At 41.3% G+C, this 25,277-nt stretch overlaps 1 protein-coding gene and 1 long non-coding RNA gene across 3 annotated transcripts in view; one reads left to right on the top strand and one right to left on the bottom strand.

Moving 5' to 3' along the window:
• The window catches only part of LOC127952159 (zinc finger protein 845), a 177,127-nt gene that overhangs the window by 28,138 nt on the left and 123,712 nt on the right, over nucleotides 1-25,277 (bottom strand). Inside the window, exon 1 of one of the 2 annotated variants that reach the window (XM_052550522.1) lies at nucleotides 24,070-24,123. The exons of the other annotated variant lie outside the window; for it this stretch is intronic. The gene's annotated coding sequence lies outside the window, so the exon portion shown is untranslated. Of the gene's footprint in view, nucleotides 1-24,069; nucleotides 24,124-25,277 lie in introns of those variants that run through there. 2 annotated transcript variants of the gene reach the window in all.
• LOC127952228 (uncharacterized) lies at nucleotides 16,854-19,382 on the top strand. Its single transcript, XR_008152849.1, has 5 exons — nucleotides 16,854-16,960; nucleotides 17,594-17,648; nucleotides 17,773-17,812; nucleotides 18,217-18,315; nucleotides 18,737-19,382. It is a non-coding gene; the product is annotated as an uncharacterized LOC127952228 (long non-coding RNA).

Here is a 25,277-nt window from a genome sequence, read left to right as displayed (position 1 = left end):
GTATTTTAACATATGCAAACTGATCCATGATCCCTGGTATGCGATAAATAGGCCCAACACCATAGTAGGAGAAACATGTCCATATCATGATGCTTGCACCTCCATGCTTCACTGTCTTCACTGTGTACTGTGGCTTGAATTCAGAGTTTGGGGGTCGTCTCACAAACTGCCTGTGGCCCTTGGACCCAAAAAGAACAATTTTACTCTCATCAGTCCACAAAATGTTCCTCCATTTCTCTTTAGGCCAGTTGATGTGTTCTTTGGCAAATTGTAACCTCTTCTGCACATGCCTTTTTTTTAACAGAGGGACTTTGCGGGGGATTCTTGAAAATAGATTAGCTTCACACAGACGTCTTCTAACTGTCACAGTACTTACAGGTAACTCCAGACTGTCTTTGATCATCCTGGAGGTGATCATTGGCTGAGCCTTTGCCATTCTGGTTATTCTTCTATCCATTTTGATGGTTGTCTTCCGTTTTCTTCCACGTCTCTCTGGTTTTGCTCTCCATTTTAAGGCATTGGAGATCATTTTAGCTGAACAGCCTATCATTTTTTGCACCTCTTTATAGGTTTTCCCCTCTCTAATCAACTTTTTAATCAAAGTACGCTGTTCTTCTGAACAATGTCTTGAACGACCCATTTTCCTCAGCTTTCAAATGCATTTTCAACAAGTGTTGGCTTCATCCTTAAATAGGGGCCACCTGATTCACACCTGTTTCTTCACAAAATTGATGACCTCAGTGATTGAATGCCACACTGCTATTTTTTTGAACACACCCCTTTCAACTAATTCAACTAATTGCCCAATTGCACAGCCTTAAGAGCGTGCATATCATGAATGCTGGGTCTCATTTGTTTTCTGAGAATCTACTGAACCTACTGGTAACTTGTTTGCCACGTAGCAATAAAAAAATATATGAAAAACCTTGATTATTCTGGTTAGTCACAATGTACTGCTATTATTTTGAACAATACTGTATGTCATTTTGTACACAAATACATATTAATTCATGACATTTTGATATTTGAAAGTCTGTAGGTTGGCATAAATTCAGATATAAATGTAATTTTAAAAATAAATTAATAATGAACGATTTTCAAATATTGCACCTGTCAAACATACTCTATTGTGCCGTCAATACTGTTGACGGTGTCCTATCAGTAGGTGTGTAAAAAAAAAAAAAAAAAAGTTGATATTTCATTTCATTTGTTTATTTATTTAAACAGGGACAGTGTAAAATATACATTAACCTTAAAAGGAGATATGCATTTTACCAGGTTGTAGCACATGTGCTAATTTACACCTGTAGTCCCTGGACAGGCTGATGTCAAAAAAATAAATGCATTATCCCAAAACGGTAAAAAAAAATAAAATAAAAAAAAACTTTCATTCAGTTCGCAACATACATTTACAAATACACTCACACATACACATCAATTATTATAAATTATGTAAACATGTTTGTTTTAAAATAAGCCATTTTTTGACCTGATGTGAAAAATGTTAAAATTTCCACAAGTGGGAAATTCTGTTGGCAACTTATTCCACTGTCTGATGGCCACACTAGAGAACGCTGAAGTACCAAATGCTGTTTTACACAAAGGAATTCTACACTCACCTCGAACAGTCGACCTAGTGGCCCTGGATGTACTTTCTGAGCTCAGTAGGACAAACTTTTTTAAGGGAGGAGCTGCAGTACCATTTATTATCTTAAATAAAAGACAGAGGTTTGAATATATGATTAAGTTTTCAAAACTTAATATCCTATGTTTTTTTTAAATATGACAGTGGTGAAATAATCGAGATTTCTTATCATGAACCTTAAGAGAACTTTTGTACAATGATTCCAGGGGCCTTAATGTTGTTTTACAGGCCTGTGACCAACTCGTCATACAGTAACGAAAGGGTGGAAATATGAGTGCATTTAGATATAAATCAGATGCATCTATGGTCAAAGAGTTCCAAATATATCTAAAGTGTGCTATGTTCATTTTCAGTGTGTTGGTTATCTTTTTAATGTGTTTTTTCAAATTTAAATTTGGATCAAGAGTGACTCCTAAATATTTAATTTGGTCAACCCTTGATATTCCTGACCTTCAATTGTGATTTTTGATTCAGTTTCATCTAGCGAAAACTTACGGCGGTTTATGAAGAACATAGAGACTGTTTTGTCAACATTCAAAGTTAAGTGAGAGTTTTTCAACCAACTGGAAATCTTTTTCATTTCCTCAGTTAACTTTTGGGCAACATCCTTAACAGTTTTACCATGAATATACACCACTGTATCATCAGCATACATTATCATTTTAGCATTAATACACACAGATGGAAGATCATTTATATACAGAGAAAACAACAACGGCCCTAATATAGAGCCCTGCGGCACACCCATGGTGCATGCTCGTAAGGAAGAGGATACATTATTTATGAATACACACTGCTGCCTTGCATTGAGAAAAGATTGAATCCAGTTTATTGTACTTCTACTAATAGAGAAATTTGTTAATTTACCTATCAGTAGACCATGGTTTACTGTATCAAGCCTTACGCAAGTCAAGAAAGACCGCCCCTACAACTCCTCCGCTATCCAAACTTGATTTTATTTCCTCTGTTAAGTAGCAACATGCTGTCTCCGTTGAGAAACGTTTTCTGAAACCAAACTGGAGAGGATGTAATGCAGCAATGTGATCAAGATGTTCCACCAACTGTGCTGCAACTACTTTTTCGAAGACTTTGGAGATAGTGGGAAGGATGCTTATAGGTCGATAATTAGAGACCTGGAGCTTGTCTCCTGACTTGTGTATAGGCTCGGTATAGCTGTTTTCAGAGCTATAGGGAAAATACTTTCATTTATAGACTGATTTATAGCTTTTGTTTCTACTGGAGTTAAGATTTCCTTGTGCTCTTTTAAAAACACAGAATCAATGGCAAAGATGTCTTTAGATTTACTATTGTTGTCAGGGTTTGGCAAGGAGGAACTCAAATGCAGACAGAAATCACAACACGAAGGGTTTATTTACAAAAAGGGGAAAAACAAAACCCACGAGGGGGAAAACACGGAGTAAGGTAAAGACTAAATAACTAAACAGGACTGGGCTGACATGACAAACAAACTCTTAACACTAACTACAAACAAACACTCAAGGTAATACAAGGACTTCAGAGGTACAGAAACAATCACAAATGTGGAATAATCTCAGACGTGGAACAATCACAGATGATGAACAATCACAAATCTCAATCACAGCGACAATAAACCGACGCAACACAGAGCACACTAGGAGATCTAAATAGGGGAACAATTAAGACACGACAGGTGGCACAGATAGCAATCACGACACGACTAGGATAACAAGGGGGGCGGGGCAAGGGAACGAGACAACACAAGCACATGGCCCAAAGAAAAGGCCATGTGCTTGTACACAAAACACGGGTCTGCCATGATCCTGCCTCAAGACTAGGAAAAATCAAGGACACGGGGGCAGAATCATGACAGAACCCCTCCCTTAAGGAGCGGCTTCCAGACGCTCCTCAAGGGAACATCAAACACGGGACATGACTGACATGACAGACTGGGACACAGACACAAACCAACAAGACATGACAAATAACAACAAAGGCAAACATGAATACACAACGGCAGGGTTAGGGTGACAAATCAAAAAAAACAAACAGGGAAGGGGAGGAGGCGGGACCACAAAGTTCATGGGGGACAGACCAGGGTGGGTGGGTGGGGCAGGAGTCTTAGGAGGGCGGGCCGAAGGCTGACGACGAGGGGTCCGGGCAGGTCTGGGTGGTGAGGGGTGGGAAGGGGTCTTGGGACAACTGACAGAGGACTTGACCGGAGGGGTCACAGGACACGGGGCAACCTCTACAGGATGAGGGGCTACATTGACTGGACGAAGGGCGACAACAGCTGGACGAGGGACGACAACAGCTGGACGAGGGACGACAACAGCTGGACGAGGGACGACTATATCAATGGGACCACATCTACTGGACACGGGGGGACCACAGGACACGCGGGGACAACAGGACACGGGGGAACAACGGCTGGACACTCGGGATTTCTGGGGACAGGGTCAGGGGACAAGACAGGACTGACGGGGACTTCTAAAGTTTGAACGAGACGGGACAGATAATCAGACAAAGACTTAGCGGCAATAATAATGGGCATCTCCTTACGAGATGAGACAGACTGTAGAAGAGTTTCTGCTGCAGAGTCGGCCGCGGCTCTCTCCTCCGCTCTCACGACTGCAGACTTGAATACAGCTCTCTTCTTTGCCGGCTCGGGCACGCCAGCGCTCACCGCTGCTGGCTCGGGCACGCTAACGCTCTCCGCTGCTGGCACGGGCACGCTAACGCTCTCCGCTGCTGGCACGGGCACGCCAGCGCTCTCCGCTGCTGGCTCGGGCACGCCAGCGCTCACCGCCGCTGGCTCAGGAGACCTCGCCGACTCAGGAGGAGACAGGGTCACAGGACCGGCAGGCCCCTTCTTCTTCCTCTTCCTCCTTGGCCGCGGACCCACAGCTGGGTCAGAGGCGGGTTGGGGGAGTTTGGTCTCGGGCAGGGCGGACTCTGACGCCGACGATTCCGAGGCTGACTCCCACGAAAACCGTCTCCCTCGCTTGTTGGGGAGACTGAAGGTAGTGGGAGGTGCCTCAGGATTCTGGGAGGGACTCGCCTGATCCCCCAGGGTTGCCACGGCCAGGACACGACCCTCTGGGATCGTTGGCAGCTGGGTAGGTGGAGGGGACCTCTGTGGCTCCTCCTGGGAGACGCTCTTCCACAGCCGGGCATAATTTTGGAGGATCCATTCCCCCTCGGGCGAGTATGGGAGGGTGACCCCCTTCCTGTCGGTGGGGGATGACATCCAACATTGACGACGGAACTCCAACAGATGTTGGAGCTCGGAGGACCTCCTGCCTGCTGAGTTCCTTTTTGGTCGGTTCATTCTGTCAGGGTTTGGCAAGGAGGAACTCAAATGCAGACAGGAATCACAACACGAAGGGTTTATTTACAAAAAGGGGAAAAACAAAACCCACGAGGGGGAAAACACGGAGTAAGGTAAAGACTAAATAACTAAACAGGACTGGGCTGACATGACAAACAAACTCTTAACACTAACTACAAACAAACACTCACGGTAATACAAGGACTTCAGAGGTACAGAAACAATCACAAATGTGGAATAATCTCAGACGTGGAACAATCACAGATGATGAACAATCACAAATCTCAATCACAACGACAATGAACCGACGCAAGACAGAGCACACTAGGAGATCTAAATAGGGGAACAATTAAGACACGACAGGTGGCACAGATAGCAATCACGACACGACTAGGATAACAAGGGGGGCGGGGCAAGGGAACGAGACAACACAAGCACATAGCCCAAAGACAAGGCCATGTGCTTGTACACAAAACACGGGTCTGCCATGATCCTGCCTCAAGACTAGGAAAAATCAAGGACAGGAGGGCAGAATCATGACAATTGTTTAAGTGTGATATTACTTTTAAAACCGTCCCTTCATCTACATTAGATAATTTAAAAAATGACTTATCACAATTAAAGTTATGTACACAAATTGATTTCGGGAACATATCGGCCAGATCCCGGACAGAATCTAAAAAATAATCATTAAAATGTGTTGCCACCTCTATGTTATCACTTTGAATAATTCCATTTATTTTGAGTTGTACATGATCACAATTATTTTTTTCTTTTCCCAGTAATTTATCCATACTTTTCCAGAGAAGTTTACCATTTCCTTTTGCTTCTTTAATCAAATTTAAATAAAAGTTTGCCTTTGCTTTTCTAAGCTGTGTGGTAACTTTGTTCCTTAAACATTTGTATACATAATGATCAGTGGTCAATTTTGATTTAAGAAAGGTTTTAAGTGCCTGGTCTCTCTGCTTCATTAGCTCCCAAAGAGAGCTACCAAACCATGGCAATTTATTTTTATTAGTTTTATTTCTTTTTAATTCTGTATATTTGGTAATAGTCTCCTGTAAAGTTAGAGTAATATTATTACATGTATACTCACAGCCTTTACTGTCAACTCTATTCTCCCAATCAATTTCATTTAAATCATTCATCAGTTTGATTTGATTTCTCTTTGGAATATGAAAATAATTATTTAATTTATTTATTTGTTGTTTGTCTCTGTACCTAGATTTGTTTATTTTTCTAGCAACTAGAGTAAGGTTATAGTCTGACAATCCAGTTATTAAATTGTATGTTTTGGTCACCCTATCTGGTTTATTTGTAAATATAAGATCAATCAAAGTTTGAGAATTTTTTGTTAGTCTAGTTGGCTTGTTTATCATTTGAGTCATTTGTACCGAATTTATAATATCCTTAAGTTTTTTCTTTCGTACTTTATCAAGCCAGTTTATATTCAGATCACCCATTAACAGAGTTTCTTTTGTTTCGTATTTTTTAAGTATTTCAGCTAGATCAAAATAAAATTCATTTGTCGCATTTGGTGGTCGATATATAAATGAATGACATTTGTGCTGAAAGGGTTATAGTAACACCGACACACTCCAAGGTTTGCACTGGAATATCTATTTGATGACTATTGATGCTTTCTCTCACATAAATTAAAACTCCGCCTCCTTTCCCCTTCCCTCTGTCCCGTCTGTAAACATTATATCCAGGAATTGTAAACACGGATGAAGGAGTCGTGGATGTTAACCAAGTCTCTGTAAGACACAGGTAATCAAGATTTGAGTCCAAAAATAAATGTTCCAACTGTTCCGTTTTTTAAAATCACACTACGTATGTTTATATGTCCGCCAAATATTCCTTTCGGTTCTATTTGGGGATTCCATAGTATCGATGCATGATTAACTGTTTGGAAAGTTTAGCATTTCGTTGTTTGGAGGTGACAATAGTTTGTGGCAAGTTGAAGTCTGCAGTTTTGGACGCACAGCATGTTAAGATGTTACCTTGTAGCATTGAGGTCGCTGGTGTTGCCGTGTTTGTATTTAGCTGCGGTGAATGTTGTAAATCCGTAGGGCCAGGATTTGCATAAACATCCCCGCATAGTAGTAACAAAATGCAAAGAATCGTCGCATTTCCTCTCTGAACTTTTACGTGACGAGCCACTCCCCGTGCGCATAGCTGACCACGGTGATCATCCTGGTAAACGGCTCGCCCACCGTCCAGCACGTTAGATTATATACTGGCTCCACGAGTCCAGGGGAACAGCGAGCGTCTTTGGCACATCGCCAGGTAAAGTTGAGCGTTCACAAGCAGCTACCCAGCTCCCAAACATTTGCATAGTAGTGAGAGCCATCAGATACAGCAACACAATTAGCACACTTAAGACCCGGGCATTGATATCTTTTGTCAAAGGCCACACTGTCCCATTTGTTACAGCAATTCCTGTATCAGGCAGCTTCCCAGGTGTTTTTGGGATAGGGGAAGAAGCAGTGCCTGCCAAGCTGCTGCCTCCTGCCGCCATCTTCCCGCCATATTGTTGTCATGAAGACAAGAGCCTGGTCTGTTGGCGGTCTCCCTCTATGTCACCTACAGCAGCAGAAGCGCGCCAAGCGCCGCGTGCATGCACGCTTCTGGTGTGTAAACACAGAAAACGCGAAGCAGCCACCACTCTTCTGGCACGCAGCAGAGACGCCACGCAGCCAGTGTGTCACCGGCCTTAAGTTACCCTCCTGCCATCCGCCTGTAGTGATCCCGCTTTTTTAGGAAGCCACATTGCTACATTATTTCTCTCAACTGTGTTCTTTTTACTAAGTAGGACAAAATGGTCACAGAAAAAAAACAAATATCGTTTAATTAAATTATATAATGAATACAGACACAGACTGACTGTCTCAACACTAAACATCTCCCCCCAAAAACATGTCTGACAGAATACATTGAACTTATATGGCATTTCATCCAGCTTTCTTCCCCTGGCACACTACACACTTTTGCATGAAATGTTCCTGGACAGTCAGTCGGCTCTTGTGTGTATACCATCCAGGGAAATTAGCATTAGATTAGAAAGTGATAAAATGGTAACTGTTGTCAGTCCCCGCTTCCTCTGCACCAGTAGAGTGTTTTCAGTCGGGGTGGATTGATCATGAGACCACATCATGCTTGGTTGGGTAGCAGGATGGTCTCCTCACTTATTTTTTTGAAAAGTAATTATGCCCATCTGTAATCTTCACAACATCTAAAGTGCACATAATCCAAGACATTTTAAGGATATTAGCAGTCATTAGTTAAGCTTCAAGGTTGAAAGTTATGTAAAAGCTGTTACAGTTGAACATTTACAGGTATAGTGGTACAGTAATGTTACTTGTACTAGAAAGGTTATATGGATGTGTATAGTGGTACAACGATGTTGTGTGAAAATGAGCACTTAATATTGACAAGTTACAATTCATAATACTAATAAAATTACCTTTACACCACATACTATGTGGCCCTTTTACCCTTTATTGTTTCCACCAAACATTTTACATACTCTTGAAGATTTCTTTAGGTCTTGTCAAAGATCCAATCTCTCTGGTCTCGGTCTTGACTCGGACTCGACCCTTTCTGAACTCGGTCTTGACTCGGACTCGACCCTTTCTGAACTCGGTCTTGACTCGGACTCGACCCTCTCTGGACTCAATCTGGACTCGGACTCGAATGAGCTGGTCTCGACTACAACACTGGTCTAAAGACTTTGGCTTTTATATTTGACCAATATTTTGACAAAACATCATTCCAGTGATCATTTTCCATCATGTCAGGAAAACTATTCCTATTTCTGAACTGTAAACGTCAAAGTGTTAGCTCGTGGACAAATGTTGATCATGGATCTAGTCAGAAAGAATCATGAACCGAAACATCTTTATTTTGGGTATGTAATTTCTGTCTCCATGCCAAAAATGGTGCGTGTCTGTTAAGGGGTTAACGTTACTGCTATAATCATGTCTTTCGGTACAACGTCTTACAAGACTAAACATGCTCAATCGTTTCCAAAAGCCTCTGTTTCCACAGTCCATAATACAACATGAAAACAGCGTTACAAACGTATCCGCTCGGGAGACCGTCTAAAGAGCCCAGAGGCCAAATGAGAGGAAAGATGCTTTTCCAACAGGACCATAATAAGGTGGACAAGGCTTGAGGAATTGTCAAATCAGGCAACAAATTGCTAAGCTGGTAACACAGTAGGCTACCCATTCATTTGTAGCTTGCCCCATCAAATGTTACTAACCCTTTTTACTCTTCCCACAGCCAACATCTACAGCAGCCGAAGCAAGTAGCCTTTCATGTACCTACTCACTGCCGAGGCAGTGTCTGCTCCCGCAGGAGCCTTTCCTGTATCTCCCCACTGCCGCAGCAGTGTCTGCTCCCGCAGGAGCCTTTACTGTACCTCCTCACCACCGCAGCAGTGTCTGCTCCCGCAGGAGCCTTTCCTGTACTTCCTCACCGCCGCAGCAGTGTCTGCTCCCGCAGGAGCCTTTCCTGAATCTCCCCACTGCCGCTGCAGTGTCTGCTCCCGCAGGAGCTTTTCCCGTTCTCCCCATTGCCGCAGCAGTGTCTGCTCCCGCAGGAGCCTTTCCCGTTCTCTCCACTGCCGCAGTGGTGTCTGCTCCCACAGGAGCCTTTCCTATACCTAAATATGTTATTAAAAAAAAAAAAAACACACATCACCTCCGCCTAAAGGCATGCCATGCATTCGAGGTTGCGGTGATAGCATCATGTATCGACAATAGCCAAGATGATATTAGGCCCATTCTCCAACCAACGTTTTTTATAATAATCATTAGGCGGCCTACCATAATTCGGTTATCAAACCCCTCCGTTATCTCATCTCATTACCCGTGCTCTCAAAGGATGATGTGAGCCCGAAGGTGGCAAAAAAACTCACAGCGTCTACCCTCTTAGACAAAAAAATCATCCTTAGTATCAAACTCCCTGCCAGGCACTGCAAGAGGGCTCCCGGTTGAACCAACATTTGCCTTCTCCGTTCAACTATCAGCAAAGCTTACTCGTATGACAGTATTAAAATCCTGCCAGATGCTTTCCCACTTAATCAATCTTGGACTTTCCATCCGACCACCAGTGAAGCTTACCCGATTAAAAAAGGCAGATTAACCCCCCCTCAAAAAAAAGCGACATTTACCTATCAAACACCAATGAGTACATCGCAGCCAAAACAAATTTTCCCTCCGATGGCAAGATGTACCCATCCAATACCGCAAGTTACGCTTTTGCCGAACACTAACGGGTGCTTCTCAGATAAAACAATCTAAATTTTCCCTCCGATGGCTGGAGAGACTACCCATCTGGTGTCGCAAATTTTAATAAATAATAATAATAATAATAATAATAAATAAGAATAAAAATAAAAATAAATATAAAAAATAAAAATAAATAAATAATAAATAAAAAGACACCGGATGCTGGCCATAGCCTCCCGGCCAGATAACCTTACCTTTTTCAATCCTATGGCCGGCAAGGCTTCTCTCTTCGATGCCAAGAGCTTGAGCTCCCATCGGATGCTGACGAGAGCCTCCCGGCCAGAGAACCTCACCTTTTCCATTCTGCGGCCAGCAAGGCTTACCCGTTCGTTGCCAGGAGCTCACACTCCCTTCCGACGTAGGTGAAAGCCCCTGGCTACCTGCTTTGCCATTCTGTCTTACGTACGGAGAGGTTTACCCATCCAATGCACGGAGTCAGGGCTCCTATTGAATGTAGGTGAGAGCTTCCCGGCTAGACAACCTTACCTTTTCCATCCTTTGGCCAGCGAGGCTTAACTGTTCTATCCGGGAGCTAAGCTCCTGTCGGACAAAGGTAAGAGCCTCCCGGCCGGACAACCTTTTCCGTCCTTCAGCCAGAGAGGTTTACCCGTTAGATTCCTGGAGCTAAGCTCCTATCGGACGTCGGTCCGGGCCTCTCGGCTAGACAACCTGACCTTTTCCACCCTTGGCCAGCAAGGCTCACCCGTTCGATGCGAGTGCTCCCATCGGACGCTGGCGAGAGCCTCCTGGCCAGCCAACCACGACCTTACCACGTGGTTTAGGTTACAAACCTACAAGCAAGCTGTTCAATGCTGCAAGTACCAAACACACAAATAAACCCTCCTTCCTTCCTACGGTCGCCAAGGCTTACCCGTCTCTTGCCCGGAGTAGCAAACTCCCATAAAACGCTGATGACAGCCTAACGACCACACAAACTTACCTTTTCCATCCTACGGCGTGCGAGGCTAACCCAGTTTTGTACCCACTTGACGCTGGCAAGAGCCTCCTGGCCACCTATCGTTACCTTTTCTGTCCGCCATCCGGAGAGGCTTACCCGTTCGATGCGCGTGCTCCCTTCGGACGCCGGCGAGAGCCTCCGGGTTAGACAACCTTACCTTTTCCTTTTTCTATGGTCAGCGAGGCTCACCCGTTCGATGTGTGTGCTCCCTTCGGACGCTGGCGACAGCCTCCTGGACAGACTTGCTTTACGTTTCCACTCTACGGTCGGCGAGGCTTACCCGTTCGATGTGTGTGCTCCCTTCGGACGTCGGTAACAGTCTCTCGGCCACGCAACCTTTCCATTTGACGGTAGGAGAGGCTTAACCATCCGACGCTACGAGTCTTGTCCTCTCGCCAAATCCTGCATAAAAAAAAAAAGAAAACTCTCAGCTACCCTCAGCTACTTTCACATCTTTTAACCCCGTCTGGCGAGGCTTACCCGTTCGATGTTCTGAGTTAGAGGCCCCATCGGATGCTGCGAGAGTCCTCCCAGTCGGGTTTTCCTTTCCAACCCTCCCCGTCCTCTGAGGCTTACCCGTCTGTCGCGTGTGCTCCCTTCAGACATCTGGCGAGAGTCTCCCGGACTATGCGTCCTATGCGTCCGCAAGCGAGTCTCATCCATTCGATGCCATGGGTCGGGATCTCCCTTCGGATGTCGCCAGAGTCCTCCTTGTCGGCCAGCCCAAAGCTTTTTATCTGCCAAACCGAGAGGACCCAGACGTCCATAATCCTGAGTCTCAATCTCCTGTTGGAGGCTTCATGGGCCCTCTCGGTCAGCGTTAGGCCCTTCACCCACTGAATAGCAGGGGCTATCAGCCAGTAGGGCCCGTACTCCGACACCATGACCTATTCCGGTCGAGGCAACTTGGGTCCTCCCGGTCGGGCACCACAACCACGCTGCTCCTCCTCATCGGCCGGTAGGGCTCACCGTTCCAACGCCAAAAAGCTCCAGTTGAGCATCGGCTCGAGCCCTACCGACCAAATCAGCCCCCGCCAGTATTCTGCTTTTTTGGGGGGCATTCTTTAAACTGGCGGCTGTCCTCTTTTACATTTGCCTTTTTGGGGGTTACTCTAGGTTCGGGCCATTCCCGAGCTCGGAGCCCTTCCCCGGACAGCACGCCAAATATGCATACCATACCTCAGCTAATTATATGTAAGCGTGAACTAGTGAAATGTAATTATAAATAAGATTCGGGAGGAGCGTGTCAGATACTTACCCTAATCAACACAGGTGGACCACAATCAAGTAATCAATCCCATATTATAAATATCGCTGACTTACCTCTATCCATTGGTGGTTTATCAGCATCCCTCCTCCACTCCATCTCCTCACTTCAAGTTCACTTTATAATATACGGGGAAGGGGGGGTACTCTAGGTTCGGGCCATTCCCAAGCTCGGAACCCTTCCCCGGACAGCACGCCAAATACGCATACCATACCTCAGCTAATTATATGTAAGCGTGAACTAGTGAAATGACAGTTCACATCCTTAGCACACAGAATTCCAGCTTCTACCCTCTGGGCGTAGGTTTATAAAAAAAAAAAAAAAAAAGCAAAGTGAAGGGACATTCAGCCAAGTATGGTGACCCATACTCAGAATTTGTGCTCTGCATTCTACCCATCCGAAATGCACACACACAGAGCAGTGAACACACACACTGTGAGCACACACCCGGAGCAGTAGGCAGCCATTTATGCTGCTGCGCCCGGGGAGCAGTTGGGGGTTCGATGCCTTGCTCAAGGGCACCTAAGTCTTGGTATTGAAGGTGGAGAGAGAGCTGTTCATGCACTACCCCCACCCACAATTCCGTCCGGCCTGAGACTAGAACTCACAACCCTTCGATTGGGAGTCCAACCCTCTAACCATTAGGCCACGACTTCCCCAGGTGTAGAACAAAAAGACACAAAAACTGTTTTGTTCCTGCAGCCATTACTTTGAGGAATAAGTTCTAGCTTATAGTGTACTTGGTTTTTATGTATTTTACTTCCTTTAGACTACTGAAACTTTTTTTGTAATTATTTTATTTTTTAAATGTTTCATTTATTCTGGACCGATAAGAACTTTTTAATGATGTAGTTTTGATGATATGGGTGATATGTGCTCTTTCATATGTGTGTATGAGGACTCTGCAAACAAAATCTACCTTCGGGTATAAAGGAACTTGAACTTGAACTTGAATTAGTGGCATTGACGGAGGTTTGGAAAATAGCTGAAGGACAAACAGTTACCATTTACACAGATTCTTGTTACTCTTTTGGGGTTTTTCATGATTTTGGGGCATTATGGAAACAGGAAATTTCTCAAGTCTGATGGTAAGCCTGTTCTAAACCATGATAAAATAGCAACACTGTTAGAAGAAATTTTGCTACCAAAGTCAGTTGCTATCTGCAAATGTGTCACACATTCCAAAACTTCTAATTTTGTGTTTTAGGTAACAAGTAAGCTGATACCATGGCGAAGGACGCAGCACTGAGAACAGGACGTTATTTTACCTGTGTAACAGTTAACAATAATTCATTCACACTCCCTTCTGATTATCTTACAGCAATGCAAACTTTTGCCCCAGCAGAGGAGAAGAAACAATGGGTGAAGGCCGAGAGCAAACTGAAAACAGTCTAAGTACTGAAGACAGACCATGTCTGCCAAAACACTTTTTCCCACACTATGTGAAACTTGTACATGTCCTTAGATCACATGAGTAAGGGGGAATATTTGATTGGCTAAATCAATATTGGTTCACAAGGGAATTAAATTTCTTTGTGGAAAGGTATTGCATGATCTGTGCCACAAGCAAAGTGGACAAAGGGCAGATGATGCCTCAAGTGGCACACCCAATTCCAAATCAGCGATTTGATAATATAATGTACGAGGGACAATGGTACACCTTTTGCAAATGAAGCCATCAGTCAGGTGTGACATTAAAGAACAAATTAATGAAAGTGACATGACATTCAGCCAAGTATGGTGACCCATACTCAAAATTTGCGCTCTGCATTTAACCCATCCGAAGTGCACACACACAGAGCAGTGAACACACACACACACACACAGTGAACACACACCCGGAGCAGTGGGCAGCCATTTATACTGCGGCGCCCGGGGGGCAGTTGGGGGTTCGATGCCTTGCTCAAGGGCACCTAAGTCATGGTATTGAGGGTGGAAAGAGCACTGTACATGCACTCCCCCACCCACAATTCCTGCCGGCACGAGACTCGAACTCACAACCTTTCGATTGGGAGTCCGAGTCACTAACCATTAGGTGTTGGGAGGTGTTGTGAGCAGATAGGACTGTCTTGGGTAAAAGCACTCTCATTTGTGTTAATGTATATGAGAATGAGGAAAATAAAGTCTAACTTGAGTCCACTTGTCCAACATTTGTTTGGCAGGCCAACTTCCAACGGAGTTGGACCAGAACCACAACCACTGTCCTCTACAGCCTTGTATGAAAGTGACATGCTAAAGCATTGTCGAAAGTTGTCTCTTGTACTTTCTCAGATATCTTAGCAGGTAAAGGGTGCTCTGCCCAAGCCAGCGGAAGGAACTATGCATGATATCAGGTCTTGCTGATAACACACATAACTGAGGTGAAAGTAGTAGAGAGAGCTATGTGGCTACACGCAAGTCACTGCAGGAAGGTTCCAGCGCCACCAGAGGGCTACAGCTCAGTAAAGTGATTGACCAGTTGCCCCGTGCCAAGGGGGACGTCTGGCAAACATAGGTGAACAAACATACAGTGGCATATGGGAGCTGAACACGCAGCAAAATCACTGTGTGGGGGTGATCTGAGCTCAGTTTGGGCCAACGGATGACAGCGAGGGACTTGGGCTGTTAGGAAACATACCATCAGACCACTGCAGCGAAACTACATGACCAACTCGACAAGAGGGAACACAGGCTGTGGAACGGAGCTGAGAAGTTATTCCATGCTGTAATTCCGTCACTTGGGGTCAGCCTTCTTCAAATCCAAGTCAAAATCACAAAGTATGAACTGATAAGTTTCATGAACACTACCAAGGTGATGGTTAATCTACAATTCCTCCATTTGAACTTTTGATACTCTGTGCTAAGTATGATAAAGGTCACGTACCCCGTCTGTGAAGGAATGAAGAATGCAGGGAGGATTCTGAGGAAGTGACGGTAAATGTTATCCAAGGCAATAAAATGCCAAGGAGAGGTTCAGGCGCTGCCGCAGTCCGATGGTGAAGACTTATGGTGTTTTTGTGTAGTTTTCAGTCCAAAATGGTGGCAGCACAGTCACGTCATGGGCACAGCTGTTGCTGCGGAGCGTTCTATTGAGTTTTGCCTCCTGGGCTTCTTTACTATATTTGCTACTACTACTACTAATAAAATGAAACAAATATTATTTTGTAAGAAAAATCACACAACATTTATTCTTCAGGTTTAAACTTTAATAGTAAACCCCCTTTGTTTGCCAAAAAATTAAGTTAGCTTATTTTCAATAGTTAAATGATCATTTAAATTATTATTTTAAGCCTTTAACTGATAACCAGAAAAATGTAAATACACAACAGGGAATTTGTGAGAAAAAAAAAAATATCATGAGGCAACTTCAGAAACAAAGAATAAATTAAATTTGTTTCATGCATTCAAATAATTAGTCATGCTAAAACAATAAACAAATATCATTTTGGAATTGCAACAATAAAAAATATAAGAAAAAAATTATTGTTTTTGCCCTCATTTCCATGAGCTAAACTCAAAGATTTTAGACTTTTCCTATGTACACAAAAGGCATATTTCTCTCAAAAACTGTTAACAAATCTAAGGAATGAATGGTGCTAAGCTAAACGCTAGTATTGTGGCACCGTGCAGTAATACGCCGTATAGGTGTAGTGTGCTACAGCGATTGATTCCATGCACTGAGACAGGAGAGGTACGCAAGTTTAGGGAAGAACAGTGGAATTGTAATGATGAGACAGAGGTTCAGATCCATGTGCAGAACTTTTAATGAAAATGGTCAGACAGACAATGATCAGCAACGGCGTCAGGTATAAGGGGATAACCGGAATCAAAAACAGAAGCAAGCAGATGTCGAGGGCAGGCAGCAGAGAATCAGAGTCGGTATAAACAATCCAAAGGTCAAATACAGAGAGATCAAACACAAGGAAAATGCTCAGAAATGACAGACACAGCAAATCAAGACTTCGCAGTGAGTGAGAGTGAGTGTGCTGCTTATATGTGTGTGTAAATGAGGTGCAGGTGTGGCAAGGAAATTGGCTGATGAGGTGCAGGTGTGGCAGGGTGATTGTGATGCAGTGACTTATGGGTAATGTACACTGTAAAAAGTGCTACACCCACACAGTAGGTTTTATATATTTTAAATATTTGTAATCTAGTTTATTTTATTTGTTTTATACTAAAAAGTATAAATATACTTCCTCTTTACTTAAAATATATCACTTCTTACATAACAATATATTTTAAGTAAAACAATAGCAATTTATTTGGGTAGCTTTTTGTATGAGTTTGTTGTGTACAAGAAATGTTATAAAAGTAAGTTGAAATACACAATTTATTTGAGCAGCTGTCGATGTGGCATGTGTGTTCATCAAACTTCAAACTCATAAAATTTAAGTTGGATTTATCCCTTTTTCACTGGCGGGGACTTTCCAAGGCAGATGCTTCCTCGGCACTTCAACTGTTTGAAAGCTGCAGCGGATCTAAATTTCACAGACTGATTAACACGGTAAGATGTGCAAGTTTTGGCAATTTATTGGTGATGTAAAGTCACGCAAAATCGTTCACTCAACTAGGAAGCTAAAGTAAGGTTTGCAAATTGTACTGTATAGCTAGCTATCCTGCACACATGGCAAGCTAAGTTGGCTACACAGTGCTAAGCAGTGAAGTCTTGGAGGCAACGATCAGAAGACAGCAGTTAAGACCGTGTTGTTAATATGAAATTAAACAAGTGCTTTAGTAATGCCTATTATGTTTTAAGACTACTTTGGCTTTAATTTGACCAATAATATCACTTTTAATCGTTAGTTAGCGTTAACTTACCCTGTTAACTGCCATTCACATTTTTGAACATAGACTTGAAAGTGCATGATCCAAACCTATAATTCACGACTAAAAACATTTTGTAACATGATTTTGATGTACAATTTTCATGGTAGATGAATTTAAAATGGGTTTCAAAGGATGAATTTTGAGATTTTATGTTTTCAAGTGATATATAATGTGTGATGGAGAAAAAGGCAACAAAGAAGACTTTTTATATATATATATATATATATATATATATATATATATATTTCAAAGTGCTGTGTACTGTAAATAAAGGTGACTTGACTTATTTAATTTCATCTTAATAACACAGTCTCCGGTGGGGCATGCAGCTGTCGTGGGGTCCTCGTGTTATCAGCAGCAGAGTTGTAAGTGCATTTGATAGCACTGGCTCAAAACCATAAAACTATTTTAAACCTGTTACTTAAATATTTTAGATTTACCACTGGTTTTTAAACTTATTCTAACATGCATATTTTTTCTGGTCTTTAGGTAACCAAGCGTTTTTGTTACCTGGGGTCTTCAGATACAGGTAAGAAAAACTTCAGAATAGATACAGTTAAAGCTATTATTATTCCCAGGTAAGTAAAACATAGGTAAAATTGCAAACAATAGTGTTGACTCCATACAATTACATTTCTGAATTAGGTTTTATGTACCAACCATCAATAGAAGGCAGATATGATCACCTTTCTGCCTCCTTCTATTACTGCACTAATAGAAGCTTGATTCATACTGATAAATAGCCTACATGGTCAGTTAAATCTCAATTTTGTGAGATGCTGGTGATAATGTGAGATCTTGTACAGTACAGTGGTAGTGGTGTATGTATAGTACAACCTTTTACATCAATTGCATGGTTGAAATACAGAGGTTCTCTGATTTGTGATACTGTCATCAGGCAGTGAATTTTGATCAGATTTTACTTGTTGACAGGATCCGTCTGGCTATGTGGAGAAAAGGAGAGAAGTGGTACTGAGATGCCTGATTGAGTACATATGGGAGGGAAAGGAAGACCTCATCAGTGTCCACCATGTATGTACTGGGCTTAAAGCTACTTATCTAATTTCTGTCTGTATGTTATTACTATTGTGATGATATGGGGTAATTACTTTGTTCTTGAAATATATTTAATACAGTAATGTGATGACCAATAAGGTACAGGCAAGGAAAATTGCATTGTTTTATTGTAATGTATCCTTTGAACCAGAAAAGACAACACCCATGCTACAGTATATCATGATAGTATAGTACCAACACTCTATGACATAGTCATGGTAGACTACACTCTGGTCACATGCTCTAGTCAAAGTATCCATCTAGTATCCATCACCTTACGCAACTAAAAAGTAAAATTTTGACTTTGTGTCGTATATGTCTTCTACCAGTCTGCTATATTCACCTCAATACCTGTTTGTCTGACCAAACTCTTGATTCTTTTTTGTCTCCCCAATAGAGTCATGATGAAACAGAGGTGCACGCTGAGCTTGGCAGTTCCCCACTGAAAATATACATGCGCCATCAGCCAAACACTATTGGGATTATCACAGTAGAAGGACAGCCCATGGTCAGAGGTGTGCCAAACCTGTAGAAAACCTCCTGTTTGGACTTGTCTATGCCCACAACCTCTAATATCACTCAAATCTGTATACTTCTGAGATATATCAGAGGCTCTTTGTGGGATTGGACCTTATGCATACTTTTGTATGTTTTGTAGGCACTGTTAAAAGTGACACTAGTTGACATTGAATAAATGTTATTGTCTTTAATCTGTCTTCCCATCTTTTTCTTCTTCAATTGAATTTGTAATTGTTATTGACAAAGTCTGTTTATGTAAAGTGATTTACTGTACTGCTTAGAATCTAGACATTTAGATGTATTTTCTGAGGTAATAGCCAGGACTTAATTAAAATGTTTATTCACATTTGATTAGGTTAAATTTACTATGAGCATAAAGTTCATAAAACCTAACTAAAATGAGTACAGGTTACTTGTAGCAACACATAAATACGTTACATATACCAAGAAAATTAGGTTTATCTAACTGACTAATATAGCACTTATTAGTTAACTCAACTTGATTTTGTTGTGTTTGAATTAAGTAATTTTACTGAGTTTATTATACTTGAAAAAGGCTATAAGTTGACTCAACTTAAAACATCCAATGCAGCCACTTGCCTCACTTTTTATAAGTTTGATCTAGGTATTACTTTTTACAGTGTAGTTTGGGTGTGGTGCAACAGTATGATAGGTGCTAGTGTCCAAGTGACATCTGGTGGTTGATGGGTGGAATGGTCCTGAGTGGCGTGCCCTCTACTGAAGCTCATGGGCACTCCATCTAATGATCGTGACAGGAATATGGAAAAACAGTGGTGTGTTCCTTTCAACACTTTCAAGAACCTGTTTTTTTTTTTCAATTAGTACTTTACAGGCGTTGAATCCATATATCTGAAATTCAAGTACTTTCAAGAAGCGTGGGAACCCTGAACATGAGCGAGAGAACTGGTGTTCAGCCACACATATAGGAAGCCAAATGCACTGAAAGTGGGACAAACAGCGCAATGTTACAGAGCTCGTTTCTGACCTGTCATCAGTGTGAATCAATAGACTGAGCCGTGCTACTGAACAAATCTCGATCTACGAACGGCACGGACTAATCTCACAAGGGCAGCTGATTAGTTAAAAATATTTAATGTGCGCACACACAAATGATGTGGCGTTACACTGCGAGAGAGTGAAAATGGCAGGTCTGGTAAGACTGATTTGATTTAAAGGGCATTAAAAATGAGCAGTGGGTGGATTTTTATCTTTGTAGTTTGGTTGTGCTTACATAAACACATTTAAGTCCAAAGTGAATTTTGCATAATAGGTGCCCTTTTAAAGCAACTGTATAAAAGTTTATAGGCAAAATTAGGAAGTGATATTTCTCTTTGTGTTTTGCCCTTTTATTAATATAAAAGGAATAGTTCTCCCAAAAATATAAATTCTGTCATCTATCTGTCAGTTCTGTCACAGTGTTTTATTTTCATTCTTTTCATATACTCACACAAAGCTGTTTTAAACCTGAATGAGTTTCTTTCTTCTGCTGAAAATAAATGCTGTTTTGAAAAATGTAAGAAAACTGAACAGTTACTGGTCCACAGTGACTTCCATAGTGAAAAAGAAAAGAAACCGAAGGTTGCTGCTGATTTATTTCAGTGTAGTGACGTATTTCAACCTGAAACGGAATGGTGATTATTCACCTTATTTTCCATGGCAACAACGGTGCCGCCATTGCGCTCGTTTTGTCATATCACTTCCGGCTGAGGGACCGGACGTAACATACCTAAGCTAGTGGCTAGATAACAGAATGCAAATATATCAAGTATTGTATGCTCAGTTAGGGGCTGCATAACAATTGTAGTGAATCTGCACCAACGATGTAGTGAACACATTGTGAAGCGGTCGGAGTGTTGTGGTGCACTTTACAATTTACACCCACCACCTAAAGAAGAGAAGCACCTGAGGAAATGGATGAAGGCGCTTAATTTGAAGCACTCACTCAAGCGCTCTTATGTGTATTCGTACCATTTCATGGACGGGAAGGTGACTGACAAACACCCTTACCCCGAGAAATGTCTCGACTACGATGTTCCGTTAAAGAGGTCACGCCGAGAGATGAAAATGTTGTCAGATTTGGGTAAGCTAACCTTAACTTGTGTTTGCTCGCCTAACGTTAGATTTATGAAGTCTGTTCTATGAATACATTTAAGATCAGTAACAGGCAGTTAACGAAGTACAACGAATTTTCCATGATTACCCTTGTCCACCTATTTATTTAATATTTACGGTAGTACAAGATATTATAGTACATTACAATAGCTCACATTATTCCTGCTACAGAGATTGCAGGTGATAGCTGACATGATCAGACGCAGAAAAAATTGAGCTTGTTCAACAAAAACATAATTTAGAGGATATATATAAACGGAAGGCTGAAGGTGCCTTTTTTGATTCCTTACCTCACATAAAACAAATTAATAATTAAGATTGTAATCTGTGTGATGCACCCATTAGTCTTTGATAAATTCTTGATTCTATAAATAATTTAAAAAGTAACAAATCCCCAGGTACTGGTGGGCTTTCTGCAGAGCTTTATAAAGCATTTAGTAAAAATTAGCACCTTTTTTACATAAAATGTTTTTAGAGAGTATTGAGAAAACAAAGCTTCCTCCCTCTTTATGTCAAGGGCTAATAACTTCAGATTCCCAAGCAAAATAAAGATCCCCTTCTATTAGAAAATTGGCGCCCGATTTCCTTATTGAATACAGATTATAAAATTATTGCCTTGGTTTTAGCAAAGAGGCTAAAACTTATTCTTAATAATATAATAGATGAGTGCCAATCAGGGACATATTTCTAATAATATACGCTTGATTTTTGACTTGTTGGATTATTCAGATCTTATTTCTACTGATAGTTTTATCCTCTTTCTTGACTATTATAAAGCATTTGATTGCTTAGAACACAAATTTATGTTACAAGCCCTGCACAGATTGGGTTTCGGTAATTTTTTTTGCAAATGTTTTAAAATGCTTTACTGTAATGGTAATAGCTCTATCCGACTCAATAATGGCTCCTCTCCTAGATTTTCTTTAAAGCGTGGTGTAAGACAAGGTTGCCCCATTTCCCCATATCTTTTTTTAATAGCTAAACATTACATTTACATATTAAAGAGGGCCCTGTGAAGGGAATTTCTATTGCTGGTACGGAATTGTTTATTAGCCAACTGGCAGATGATACAGCATTGTTTCTAAGAGATGTCTCTCAGATCCCTTTGCTTCAACCTCTCTTCAGTCTTTCTCTAATGCATCTGGCCTTTTCCTTAACATTAATAAATGCGAATTACTCCCGATAAAAAAATGTGCTTCAACCTCTATCTCTAACATTCCCATCAAAGAAAGTGTCACCTATTTAGGAATAAAAATAATAAAAGATACTAAACTGAGATGTCAGATGAATTTTAGTTGAGTTGAGGAGAAAACACAAAAAATGTTTTACCTTTGGTTGTTAAGAGATCTATCTTTGAAAGGCAGATTTCCAGCTTATCCTATGCTGCTCAGTCTTTATTTGTGGATAAATCTACTTGCAAGTTGATTGACGTAACGTTGCTCAAATTTCTTTGGAAAAATAAAACAGTTATTTTGAATTCTTATAATAAAGTTGGCTTAAATTTCATTGATTTTGATTCCCTTAACAATACCTTAAAAATTAATTGGCTTAAACGTTTCCTACACAATCAATCTTCTGTTTGGAGTATAATCCCAAGATATATCTTTTCTCAATTAGGAGGTATACATTTTCTTTTAATGTGCAATTATTCAGTTAATAAACTTCCTGTCAAGCTTTCCAATTATCATCAGCAGATGCTTATGGCTTGGAGACTTATTTACAAGCATAATTTCTCGTCACACAATTTTTTTAATTTGGAACAACTGTAATATTCTACATAGGAGGAAATCTTTGCTTTTTGAAAACTGGTTCAATAATGGAGTGATGTTAGTAAACCAGCTATTTGATAGTGAAGGTAATTTATTTAATTATTTCCGTTTTGTCAGGATACCATTTACCAGTATCTAGTAAAGAATTTAATACAGTTTTCAAGGCCATCTCTTTGGAAATCTGTATGCTGTTTAGAAACAATAACAGTGCTACAGTGACTTCTGTTTATCCCCCTAGCCCTGAATCCACTGTGGTTGGTTCTATTTGTTTTTCAATGCATAAATCCAACTATAAAATCAGGTCATTATTTTTGGACCCTGTTACTTCAATTCCTTACTCCATTTCTTATTGGAATAACCTTTTGATTATATTAAATGGTCATATGTATGGTCACTTCCTCAGAATTTTTTTCTAACAAATAAAGTTAGATCCTATAAAATTATTCAAAGATTTTATCCAGTTAAATAATTTTTAAAGAAATTTAGAAGTGATATTGATACGTCCTGCTCTGTTTGTGAAGCCTCTTCTTCAGTTTCTGTTGATCATTTGTTTTGGGAATGTCCTTTTGCTCGGTCTTTCTAGAATAATATTAATGCTCTGATTGTCCAAAAGGTTTTTTGTAATTTTTCTTTATCATATAGACACATTCTTTTTGGGTTTTATTTTAAAGACAATAATCTAATTAATGCAAGTTTTTGTATAAACCTTCTTTTATATATTGGAAAGTTTCATATCCATAAATGTAAATATATGAAAAGTAAACCCCACTTTAGCTTTTTCAAAGAAGAATTGAAGATGTATTTAAATACAATTTCAACTTCTGTTAACATGAAAGAGAATGCCTTAAGTGGCTGTAATATAATATATTCCATTATATTTTGACGACAAATGTCGAGGGCGCATCATAGTAGCGCGAAAGCACATTAAATATAATGCGGATTTCCTTTGCGCTCGCACATAACTCAAACTGTGTCCTGTGAAACTCTCAAAACTCTCTCACATTTGTCATTAAAGTAACACCATACAAAACAATATACAATATGATTCGTTGACACCACTGCATGAATCCGTGAACACAGTTTCCAAACCCGAGGAACGGACGCGAAAAGTGTGCGCACGGATTATGAATTTGTGGGTAATTTACGGATATAAAACCCGAAGGTACGGCTTACAAAATCTGAGCGCACGGATTGAAAATGCATTAATCCGTGGGCACGATTTGTTAAATCGAGGGAACAGTTTAGGAAGTACGGTTACTTCCAGGGCTCCGTTAGCAAACAATAGATGAAAAAAAAGACTCGCACTTACCGTACAACTCTCAGTACTCTCACGCAGCTCCGCTGTCCGCTCACTTACTCGCGCATGCGCACACCGAGTGATCCTCACGAGCCCTGCTACAGAGTGACGTCATCGCGTCTCGATCAAACCCCGCCCCCTCCATCTGATCTAACGGGACGCGAGACTGACTAAATAATTACATTACACTCACAATGCGCAATACTCTACCAACTGAGCTACAGGAACACAAAGAAATAAGAGCAGTAACACAACATACATACAGTATAGCGAGAATCACAGTGTTTTCAACTGTTATACTTAACAATAGTTCATAATAGCATCAAAGGAACAAACTGAAAAAAAGAGAAAGAAGGGAAAAAACTACAAGGGTTTTATTAGAAAAGGATAAAAAATTATATACATTCTTATTTCTTAGATCTTTTAAAGTTTCAATGTAATGCTTCAATTTAAAATTATGTAATGTTAGGTTTATTATTATACCATTTTTGTTTTTTAAAAAAAGTGAAAGTCGTGACATTTGCCAAGTATGGTAACCCAAACTCAGAATTGGTGCTCTGCATTTAACCATCCAAGTGCACACCCGGAGCAGTGAACACACACACACACACTGTGAACACACACTCGGAGCAGTGAACACACACACACCCACACTGTGAACACACACACACACTCACACACTGTGAACACACACCCGGAGCAGTGAACACACACACACACACACACTGTGAACACAAACCCGGAGCAGTGAACACACACATACACACACTGTGAACACACACCCGGAGCAGTGAACACACACACACACACACTGTGAACACAAACCTGGAGCAGTGAACACACACACACACACACCCACACTGTGAACACACACACACACACACACACTCACACACTGTGAACACACACCCGGAGCAGTGAACACACACACACTGTGAACACAAACCCGGAGCAGTGAACACACACATACACACACTGTGAACACACACCCGGAGCAGTGAACACACACACACACACACACACACACACACTGTGAACACAAACCTGGAGCAGTGAACACACACACACCCACACTGTGAACACACACACACACACACTCACACACTGTAAACACACACCCGGAGCAGTGAACACACACACACACACACACACACACACACACTGTGAACACAAACCCTGAGCAGTGAACACACACATACACACACTGTGAACACACACCC

The sequence above is a fragment of the Carassius gibelio genome, chromosome B3 (assembly GCF_023724105.1).
Source record: "Carassius gibelio isolate Cgi1373 ecotype wild population from Czech Republic chromosome B3, carGib1.2-hapl.c, whole genome shotgun sequence".
NCBI classification, from domain to species: domain Eukaryota; kingdom Metazoa; phylum Chordata; class Actinopteri; order Cypriniformes; family Cyprinidae; genus Carassius; species Carassius gibelio.
This window is presented reverse-complemented; position numbering and strand designations above follow the sequence as displayed.